Source organism: Vombatus ursinus, unplaced genomic scaffold (assembly GCF_900497805.2).
Source record: "Vombatus ursinus unplaced genomic scaffold, bare-nosed wombat genome assembly UNPS02014809.1, whole genome shotgun sequence".
NCBI lineage: Eukaryota > Metazoa > Chordata > Mammalia > Diprotodontia > Vombatidae > Vombatus > Vombatus ursinus.
In genome coordinates, this window is record NW_020954587.1 from 19,683,017 (window position 1) to 19,694,677 (window position 11,661).

The following is an 11,661-nucleotide window of genomic DNA, read 5'->3' on the forward strand; positions in this document are numbered from 1 at the left end:
AGGCTAAAAATCAGAACAGCCTTAAAGCAAGATTTGGGAATTATCGGGATATTGGGATATCAAATAAGAATTTTTGTGAGAATAATTCATATGTTAAGTGACGTTAATTTTGAGGTATTTGAAAGGAAACTCTTGAATACTTGAGAGATGGAATGTTCCTCTCCCCCAAAACTTGGCTGTCTAGAGTGGTACGTCCCAACCCTCTGGATTCTGGCCCCGCCCCTTCCGTCCTCTTGGTTTTATGAGCTTTAAACCTGAATTTTGTTTTGGAAAAAATGGAGAACGTGGAAGAGCGTACAGTCTTTGCCAAGGCTACATCCATCCATGTTAATTTATAACACATAAGAGAAGGAGCCCGTTTGTAGTTTTAGCCTTCCCCCCCCCACCTCTTCAGAGTTTTGGTAGTTATGTTTGCCCACGTGAGCCTCCCTGTTTCTTTCCCGTCCGTCCCGAATGCAGCCGAGTTGGGGTGGGAGGAGTTCGGCAGCACGTGGCCAGGTGGCAGGTGAGGAGCCCTGAGTCTGGTCCTCAGGAAACACATTCCGGTGTGTAGTGAGAACTGTAGGATCTGCCAGGGCCTGTGATCCAGTGGTACGGTCCTTAGGACTCTGGAGAATAAAAAAAATTAATAAAGACGATGTTAATTTCGTAAAAATAAAATCATTTTGCATAAGTAAAATCAGTACTGCTAGAATCAGGTGTGTATTAGAAAAAATGTTGCATTAACTTTGTTCATCTGTGTACGACTCTGACCCTTTTTGGGTTTTTTTGTTTGTTTTTGGAAGAGATACTGGAGTGGTTTGCCATTTCCTTCTCCAGCTCATTTTATCGACAAACAGGTTAAAGTGATTTGCTCAGGGTCACACAGCTAGTAAGTGTCTGAGGCCAGATTTGAGCTCAGGAAGATGAGTCTTCCCAACTCCAGGCCATGTACTCTCTATTCGCTGTGCCACCAAAATATCTGATTAAAGTCTGGCGTGCAACATTTATAGCAGGAATTCTTATCCTTTTTTGTATTGTAGGCCTCTTAGGAGTCTAGTGAAGACTATGGACCTTTTCTCAGAAATGCACAAAATAGTAATAATAATACATAAAATATGGAGTATCACAAAGAAAATGGGTTATGTTGAAAAGTCATAAAAAGATTTAAAATTTCACGAATCCTGTGTTAAGTATCCTTGACTAATAAGAAACTGACAACATACAAGCTTAGCATCTATTTCCCCAAAGATGCAGTCATGAGCAGTTATTAAAAAAAACAAACCATCAACCACTTGAAAAAAATGCACATTAAAGGAATCTTAAGGTATTAATTACCAAACCTATCTAGCTAGCAAAATTCTCAAAGATCCTAATTAGAATGTTTGAGAAGATAGGCAAGTTAATTCTCTACTGGTGGAGCTGCAAGTAATTCAACTCCTCTAGAAAACACTTCGGAATTATGCGAGAAAAGATACTAGATAGGTTTTATACTTTGACAGAGATTCCGCTTGTTAAGTTGTTTCATTTGTGTCCAACTCTTTGTGACCCCATTTGAGATTTTCTTGGCAAAAATTCCTTCTCCAGCTCATTTTATAGATGAGGAAACTGAGGCAAACAAAGGTAAGTGACTAACCCATGGTCACACAGCTAGTACATGTCTGAGGCTAGATTTGAACTCAGGAAGGTGAATCTTCCTGAACTCAGGCCTCTAGCTTTCTGCCACTTCCCCTTCTTTAAGTCCTAACTAAAATCCCACCTCCCACAGGAAGCCTTTCCCAACCCCTCTTAATTCCAGTGCCTTGTCTGATAATTATTTCCTATTTATTCTGCATATGGCTTGCTTTGTATACATTTATTTGCATGGTGCCCCCATTAAATTGTAAGTTCCTTGATGGTAGGAACTATCTTTTGCCTCTTTTTGTATCACCAGCCTTTAAACACAGTACTTGAATAGGCGATTAATATTTATTGAACTGAATTGGAATATTGCTGTGCCATAAGAACTGATGTGGGTGATGAATACAGGGAAGCATGAAAAGATCATATGAACTGATCCAAAGTCAAGTAAGCAGAAACAAAACAAAATACACAGGAACTACAATGTAAATAGAAAGGACAATTACACACCAAAAAAAATCAAAAGTAGAAACATAACAATCAAACAGAACTTGAATGAATAGGTATTAGAGGATACCAGTAATTCATTCATTTGAGGAAGTGAGAGGTCCACAGATGTTAAATATTGCATATGTTTTCAGACTTTTTAAATGTATTAATCAGTTTTGCTGTTAGTTTTTTTCCCTGTTAAAAAATACTGTTTGTCCTCAGACCAAACACTTGACACTTACTAGCTGTGTCACCCTGGGCAAGTCACTTAACCCCAATTGCCTAGAAAAAAAAAAATACTGTTTGTTGTGTAGGATGACTTTCTGGGAAGGGAAGGGGGAAAATACTTGGGATAATTATGATGGAGTAAGAAGCAGAAGGTATGAATGAAAATTTGTTTTTAAAAGGAACTCTTAAGATCTGCCAAAAAAATATTTATTAAGCGCTTGCTATGTGCCAGGCCCTGTGCTAGATGCTGGGGATTGTATACAAAGAGTGAAACAATTCTTACTTTCAGGGAGCTTACATTTTAACAGGAGATGTAACAATTACATATATGTACAACATATACACATATAGGGTACATTGCATAAACATAAAGAGAATTAAATAAATATGAAGGTAATTTGGGAGAAGAGAGTGAACTAACAGACGAGAGGACCAGAAAAGATTTCATGTAGAAGATAGTGTTTGAGTTGCATCTTCAAGGACAAAAGGCATTCTCTGGGGTGGAGGTGAGGAGGGAGTACATTCCAAGTACTGTTGTGGTTTGTCCTTCCTTTCTAAGAGGACCGATGACATTAGGTCTCAAACCTGTTGGTGAGTTAGGGGGATGTCTACCCTAAGCATGTGAAGGCTGTCCGGTGGAATGGGTGATATGAGAACAATTTGTTCCAATAGCCATTATGGCAGTTGAAGCAGGCACTGTGGAGCCCCTAGAGTTTGGTCATATGTTGAAGACTCCAAGGTCATCCAACTGAATAGATTGGCAACAGATTAGATATGGGAGGTGAGAGTGGGGAATTGATGATGATACCTAGGTTGCAAGCCTAAGTGACTTGGAGGATAGTAGAGTATTAAAATGATAGGGAAGTTTGAAGGAGAGGAGAATTTTGGGGAAAAGATAATGAGTTCAGTTTTGGAAATGTTGAGTTTAAGATACCTGCAAGACTTGTAGTTCTAGAAATCTAACAGACAATAGGAGATATAAGATGTGGAATTTAGCAAAGGGGCTAAGGCTAGATAGGTAGATTTGAGAATCATCAGCGAAGAAATGATAATTGAATCCATGAGAGCTGATGAGATCACCCAAGTAAAATGGTATAGTGGGAGAAGAGGAGAAGGCCCAGGACAGAGCCTTGTGGGATACCTGTGAGGCTACCTAAGCAATCCCATGTAGTTAATATCAAAAAAGAAAGAAAGAAAGAAAGAGAGAAAGAAAGAAAAATGAGTCTCTGAGGAAGTGAAAGATATTTCCTTTCCAGTTGTGGAGATGAAGAAGGCTGGAATATTTAACTGACTCCTTTTATAACAACCTAGTGTATATATTCAGTTAAGAAGGCAGATGACAACTGGTAGCTTACGATGGACTTTAGAGAACTGAACAAAGTTGTCAAGCTTATCCCTGTAGCTATTCTTAATCTCATCAATATGATGGACCAGGTAGTATAGGCCCAACATGCATTATATGGGGTTACTGATTTCACCAGTGCTTTTTTCTCTATTCCTTTGACTAAGACTAAGGTGCAGTTTACTTAGGAAGGGGTCCAGTATACTTTCACCATTCTTCCTTCGGGCCACCTCTATATATGGCTTCATACCTAGCCTGGTGGACAGAGATCTGAAAGAGGCTTCTCATCCTGAGGGTATTGGAGTATATCACTACATAAATAACATCGAGTTGACTGGATCAAATGAGGTCGCAGTGGCTGAGGCCTGGGATCAAATGATGACCTAATTTATGACCAACAAGGGGTGGGAAATTAATCCCCCCAAAACCCAAGGTCCAGCCTAATCTGTAAAGTTTGAGGAAATGCAGGAGATGGGAAGAGCCTAGATGATTCTGGACAAAGGTCAGGATAAGCTACTCATGCTAGCTTCCTCCCAAACCCAAAAGAAAGCCCAGAGCCTTATTGGAATTTCTATCTTGCACACTCAGACTTCTGACTCAGGTACCCTGACAGTCTCTATTTACTGAATCTCCTCCAAATCTGTCATTTTTGAAAGGGGGCCAGAATAGGCTGCAGCCCTGGAAGCCAAAAAGCAGGTTGTTCAACCATCTCTTTCCCTGGGTCCTTATAACCCTTTGGGGTTCATGTTTTTGGAAGTCTTTTTCCATAAGATCAAGCAGAATGGAGCCTGGGCAGTGGCCATGGATTTGGCTCACAGAAAGTTTGGGGTTTGGAAAGAATAGGACTGGATAATCAAGGTCTCTCCTTTTTGGGGGACCCATGGAGGAATTATACCTCCCATGGCATATGGTTATTGGTCATGTTAGTGCCCATCAATGACAATGTACATCCTTGCCTAAACTAAATATGCAAATGAGATCTCATAAGCCCTTATGAGAACAGCATAGTTTAGGGAATGGGTCCATCACCAATCTGGACATGGCTTTGATAAGTTGCAGTGGGAGCGGATCTCATAAAAAAGAACAAGGCAGCTATTTCTGCCCAACTATATTCCTTACATCAGTAAGACCACACACTTCTGAAAGACCAGTTCTCCATGATTCCACATAGTTCCCCACCCTGCCTCTGACTGCTAAATTGAATATATCGACCCTTTTCCACCATCTCAGGGTAAGAAGTCTGCCTTTCCTTCAATTGATACCTATTCAGGTTATGGCATTAAGGTGCCAGTCAAATCTGCCACCATCAAAATGTTCACAAAACAGAGTCTTCTTCATTCCAGGCATAGGAGACAGAGAAAATGATGGGAGTTGAGAGATGGAGTATCTTGTTCATAGAACATCAAAGAGGCCAGTGTTCCTGTATTGAAGAGTACTTGGCAGAAAATTAGGTGTGAGAAGACCAAAAAGGCAGGAGGGGGCTAGGTTATAAAGGATTTTGAATGCCAGATGGAGGATTTTGTATTGATCCTGGAGGCACTAAGGAGCTACTGGAGTTTGAGGAGGGGGCAGGGTTGATATGTTCAAATTTGTGCTTTAGGAAAGTCACTTTGGTGATTGAATGGAATATTGGAGTGGGGAGAGAGGAGGCCGATTATTGCAGTAGTCCAGGCATAAAGTGATAAAGGCCTGCCCCGGAGTGGCAGTGTCAGAGAAAAGAAAGGGATGTATTTGAGAGATGTTGTCAAGGTGAAATCAACAGGTCTTGGCAACAGATTGGATATGGGAGATGAGAGATAGTAAGCAGTCAAGGATAACACCTAGGTTACAAACCAAAGGGACTAGGAGAATAGTGTTGCCCTCACAGTAATAGAGAAGACAGGAGGATTAGAGTTTAAGGGGAAAGAAAAACATGTTGAGTTTAAGATGTCTGTTGTACATCCACTTTGAACATGTCCATCAAGTGATAAAGCTTATGTTGTCATGCTTGGCCTCCCACACCCATCTTCATATGCAAACATGTCTTATTGGCAGGGTAGGGTATGGTGATTTGTACAGTCTTGGGATGTCTGCCAAGTTTGAAGGGCCCCAATCCTACCTGGGGTGGGGAGTAAGAAGATAGACAGGAATTTGTGATGTGCCCTAGTCAAATCAAAAGTTAACAATGAAGGGAAAATGATTTCTATAGTTGCTTAGGAAGAAGAAGACCTGCAGGAGAATGGGTGAGGAGGAAAAAGGAGGGATAGAAATAGGCAAAAGAAAAGGAGAATTTTTGAATAGTTCAACTCATAATAGACAACTTTGGACAAAGTTCTTGGTATCAGACCAATGGTGACAAGCGCAAATGGAAGCAGATCCCTACAATATGTATATTGACTTAGAAAACTACAAATTATCATTGTCTATGTTTCATTGTATTTTTATGTGTTTTGTTAAACATTTCCCAATCACATCATGATTTGGTTGGATCCACATTTAGAAGTTTTGTGAACTGCATGTGAGTTTGACATCTCTTTCTTATGGAGTCAACTGAAATTACTTTATCTCTTGTGTATAATTTCTATTTTGGAGAAATTTGAGAGGTTGTGAGGATCAGAGAAAATATCTGGTCCTCTATCTTATTGGTCACATGACCTAGAAATTGGAAGGGAGGCATGTAAAACTGAGGTCAGTGATAGCGTGATAATGTCAAACCACGGCATCTGCTGTGACATTTATAACATAGAATATAGGGAAGTGAAGAATGCATAAAAAGCTTGTGATAGGTTGGCCTAGGTAGTCAGGTGTTTCCTTCTCATTTCCCTGTTTGTTGTTGTCTGAGGTTATTTGTTCTTTGAGGAGGGTACCCAGGAGCTATTGCGGCATGCTTGTGTCCTTGTGTCCTGTGTGTGAGACTGGAATCGTTTCTACTCAAGAGCCAGGATCATAGTGTAATGGAGATCTGATTCATGCCCAGATCATCATCTATGTGGAAGATGCTAAGGAACTGTTCCTGGGATATTAGAACACTGAAGAACACATGGACAGTCTATGGTGGTCTACCATGTGTTTGGGAGGAGCCATTTTCCTTTGGCTGTGTCATCATGTGTAGCAAGGTAGTGCAGTGGCTAGAGTGCTGGGTCAGGAATCAGGAAGACCTGAATTCATATCTGACCTCAGACACTTACTAGTTGTGTAACCCTGGGCAAGTCACTTAACCCTGTTTGCCTCAGTTTCTTTATTTATAAAATGAACTGGAGAAGGAAATGGCAAACCACTACAGTATGTTTGCCAAGAAAACCCCAAATGAATCACAAAGAGTTGGATATGACTGAAATGACTGAAAAAGAAAAAGTGTAGTCAGAATGGTTGGTGTCTTCAAAGGGCTTAAGTTAGTATTGACTGTGGCTTGGGTGGTACTCAATATGAGGGAGCAAGGTGATTCTTTCACTCAAAGCCAGTGTGACTATTTGGTAAGTAAGGAAGGCTATAAGTAAGGGAGAAGGGTCTTCTCTCCTCACCTCACCCTTAATACCACATGACCCTTAATATGTGGGTCTTTGGCCTCCCCCCCACCCCCGCCTTGTCTTTTCCATTCTAAGAGAAGGGAATGGAGTCTTTGATCAGGGCTAGGAGTGCAGGCCAGAAGGATTGGCAAATTCAGGATTCCAGGCTGTGTATTGAAGCCAGCCCAATATCGATGCCATGAGGAACAAGAGTCTTGAACCAGTAGAACTTGGTAGGATAAGTACTATGTAAAAACTGAGTTAAATTGTGAGCCCAATCTGCCCCACTCCAGAAACCAAGGTGGTATGTGGGAGATTATGTCTATAGAATATTTAGGGGTGGAGTAAGAAGTTGCTGTTACCCTCCCTTATTAACCTCTGAAAGCCCAGAGAATATTGTCCCAGGAAAAACCCTGGAACAGCTGAACCAGAAGAAAGATGGGGTACATCAGTCCAGTAGCCCAGGTAGCTTGAGGGATTAATGGGAAAGGCCCCTCTTGTCCTGGGGGAAGGTGAGCAGTACAGAATGGGAGATGTCCCAGGAAGCTAGCAGAAAGCCCCACCGCAGCATACCATACCAGGAGGAGATCCTGAAACCCAGGTGGTGGAGTAGGCAAACACCAACACCTGGACCTCTGAGTGCCTCAGTGAGGTTGGGGGGACTGGTGGAAACCAGCTTGGAAAACCACCAGGTGCCTCGGCATTCCACAGCATCCAGGTCTCTCAGTGCCTCAGCAAAACTAAGGGAAGAAGCGCCCCAGGGAGATAAACATCCTGCAACATCCATCTGAAAAGAGCTGAAGAAAGCAAAAGGAAGGAAAGGCCCAGGTGAGCAGGAAATCTCCAGGGGCCACACTATGGAATCCTACCCCTAGAGTTCCAGTGTTGTTGATTCCAGCCCAGCACCAGGTAAGCTGCCAGAACTCTACAGCCTCCAACTGCCAGAATTGTAGGCCCCAGCACACAAAGCTGTTGACCAGACCCTGGGCTCCCAACACAAGAAGCTTGGGTCAGTGTCCCCTGCTCCCTAGCAGGAGAGCTCAATCTCTTTAAAGGCCAGGAAATAAGCAAACACCATGAGCAAAAAGAAATGTATGATAGATTCTTATTATGGGACTAGTGAAGATCAAGGAAGAAATTCTGACGAGGACAACATTGCCTACAAACCCACATCTGGAGCCTCAAAAGGGATTATGAACCGGTCTGAAGCCCAAAAAACCTTCTTAGAAGAACTCAAGAAAGATTTTAAAAGTCAAATGAGAGAGATAGAAGAAAAAATGGGAAAAGAAATGAGGGGTATGCAAGAGAGAGTCAATAGCTTGAAAAAGGAAGGAGAAAACTTAACTGTAGAAAACAAGTCCCTAAAAAATACAATTGACCAACTGGGGAAAAAAAGTACACTGAAGAAAACAAGCCCCTAAAAAATACAATTGGTCAAATGGGGAAGGAGCTACAAAATCTAATAGAAGAAAACAATTTATTAAAAATAGAATTGGCTCTGGGCAAGTTACTTAATCCCAATTGCCTCACCAAAAAACAAAAAATTAGAATTGGGCAAATGGAAGCTAATGATTCTATGAGAGAGCAAGAATCAGTCAAACAGAAACAAAAGAATGAAAAAATAGATGAAAATGTAAAATACCTCATTGGTAAAACAATGGAAAATTGATCCAGGAGAGACAATTTAAAAATTATTGGTCTACTTGAAAATCATGATGAAAAGAAGAGACTGGACAGTATCTTTCAGGAAATTCACAATGGAAAACTGCCCTGAGGTCCTAGAACCAGAGAGTAAAATAGCCATAGAAAGAGTCCACTGATCACCTCCTGAAAGAGATCCCAAATTGAAAATGCCAAGGAATATAGAGTAGCCAACTTCCAAAATTACCAGGTCAAAAAGAAAATATTGCAAGCAGCCAGAAAGAGACAATTTAAATATCATAGAACTACAGTCAGGATTACACAAGACCTTGCATCTTCTACATTAAAAGACTATAGGGCAGGGAATATGATATTCCGTAAGGCAAAGGAACTTGGATTGCAACCAAGGATCAACTACCCAGCGAAAATGAGCATGATCTTTCAGGGGAGGAGATGGATATTCAACGAAATAGGGGACTTCCAAACACCTGATAAAAGGACCAGAGCTCAACAGAAAATTTGATTTTCAAATACACGACTCAAGAGAGACATAAAAAGGTAAATGGGACAGAAAGAAACAACATATTATTAATAAGGGAAAACTGTTTATATCCCTACAAGGGAAGATGACATTGTTTGAACTTTATTCTCATCAGATTTGGCTCAAGAAAGGAATAATATAATCAGTTAGGTACTAATATTGATAGACTTAACCTTTCTCAGCAACACAAGGATCTAGGACATCTCCAAAGGCCTCATGATGGAAAATGCTATCCACATATGAAGAAAGAACTATGGAGTTTGAATGCAGATCGAAGCATACTATTTGCTATTTTTTTTTTCTGTTGTATTTTGTTCCCTCTTTCTGGTGGTTCCTCCTATTGATTCTAATTCTTACTTACAACATCACTAAAGTGAAAATATGTTTAATAGGAATGTATATGTGTAACCTATATCAAATTGTGTGCCATCTTGGGGAGTGAGGTGGGGAGGGAGGGGGAGAAAAATTTAAAACTCAAAAGCTTATGGAAGTGATTGCTGATAAATCAAAATAAATTAATTAAAATAAAAAAAGAAATATTTAGGATATATATATATATATATATTTGTTTTCCTCAACACAATTTTTTTTTCCAGAAGATTGTTTTTTCAAGAATGAACTAATTTTAAGTCAACTGGCCTTAGCATTTAAGATGATTTTAAGGATAAAATCAATCTTACAAGGAAAGAAATTCAGTTATTTTTTAGTATGGGAAAAGCCCATTTTGACTTAGCATATATAACTACATAATTGTGCAATTTAATTCTAGAAATATTTATAGACTTCCTACTATGTACAAAGGTAAGAGGCAGCACGTACCAGAGAAAACACTGGACTTGGAGTCAAAACACTTTGATTTAAAACCTAGATTCATCACTTGGGTAGGTCATTTCACCTCTGAGCCTTAGTTTACCCATACTACATCCTTCCCAGAATTGCTGTGAGGAAGGCACCTTGTACACTGTAAAGCACTACAAAACTGTGAGCTATTATTTAATAGACACAGACTTTACCCTTTACACTCAGAATTCATTAGTTCTCTCTCTGGAGATAGTATTTTTTCATCAGAGGTCCTTTGGGTTTGTCTTGGACCGTTGTATTGATCAGAGTAGCCAAGTCTTTCATGGTTGATCATTGTTACAACGTTGCTGTTACTGTGCCCAATTATCTACCAGTTCTTCTTACTTCATTTTGTATCAGTTCATATAGGTCTTGACATTTTTTTTTTTTCTGAAACCACTGCCCTCATCATTTCTTATGGGACAATAGTACTCCATCAAAATCATATGCCACAACTTGTTCAACCATTTCCTATTTGATGAGTATCCTCTCAACTTCCAATTCTTTGCCACCATGAAAAGAACTATCATAAATATTTTTTGCACATGTAGGTCCTTTTCCTTTTTCTTCGATCTATTTGGGATACAGACCTAGTAGTGGTATTGCTGTGTCAAAGAGTATGCACAGTTTGATAGCCCTTTGGGCATAATTCCAAATTGTTCTCCAGAATGGTTGGACTAATTTACTACTCCACCAACAATTCATTAGTGTACCTATTTTTCCTTCATCCCCTCCAGCATTTGCTGTTTCTGATAGGTGTAAGGTGGTACCTCAGAGTTGTTTTAATTTGCATTTCTCTAATCAATAGTGATTTAGAACATTTTTTTCACATGACTGTAAATAACTTTGTTTTTTTCTTCTGAAAACTACCTTTTTATATCATTTGACCAGTTATCAGTTGGGGAATGGATCTTATTTTTGTAAATTTGACTTAGTTCTATACTCAGTATATATTTGAGAAATGAGACCTTTATCAGGGAAACTTGCTATACGATTTTTAATATTACTTCATTGTCATAGACAATGGCACCTTTTAGCAAAATGTAGTTTCTCTGATTATCTCTTTTAATTAGGTTGATTTTTGTTTTTCTGTTTGTCTGAGATCATGATTAGGCAAGCTATCCCTGCCTTTTTTGCTTCAACTGAAGCATATTAGATTATGCTCCGGTCCTTTATTTGAAATCTGTGTGAGTCTCTCAAGAGTGTCTCTCATAAACAACATATTGTTGGATTCTGGTTTCTAGTACATTTTGCTATCTGATTCCATTTTATGGGTGATCTTGTCCCATTCACATTCACAGTTATGATCACCATGTATTTCCCTCTGTCCCATTTTCTTCTTCTCTCTCTCTGTCTCTCTGTCTCAGTCTGTTTATCTCTCTCTTTTCTGTCTTCAAAAGTCTATTTTGCTTCTAACTTCTGTCTACTTTCTGGCTACTAGCAATATTTTTTCCTTGATTTGGGAGCTGTGGAATTTGGCTATAATATTCCTGGGA